Genomic DNA, 356 nt, shown 5'->3' with positions numbered 1-356 from the left:
ACAGTTATTTTTTCTCTTCCTCTTATGTTACTGGGAACTTAATCCTGGTATTTAATTAATCATCAGTGTGTTGGCTTTTTCATGGTCATCTTTTGTTTTTGTTATCTTGCTGAGCGTTTATTTTGCTTTCGTTATCACAGTCAAAATTCCTTACCTTTCACTTACGTGAATCACTTTATGCTTTGTTCCTGGATTTAATGCTCGGTCTTTCTCGATGATTCTGAGTGTTTCTTGTGCGAGCCCTTTGTATTCTAGACAAAGAATTATTCTAGACAAAGAATTAATAGAACTTTTAGTTCTATTAATCATATAACTTAGTATATTTTTGTAAACTCTTATGGTGTATACTTGTAACA

This window comes from Penaeus monodon, chromosome 23 (assembly GCF_015228065.2).
Source record: "Penaeus monodon isolate SGIC_2016 chromosome 23, NSTDA_Pmon_1, whole genome shotgun sequence".
NCBI classification, from domain to species: Eukaryota; Metazoa; Arthropoda; class Malacostraca; order Decapoda; family Penaeidae; genus Penaeus; species Penaeus monodon.
This window is presented reverse-complemented; position numbering follows the sequence as displayed.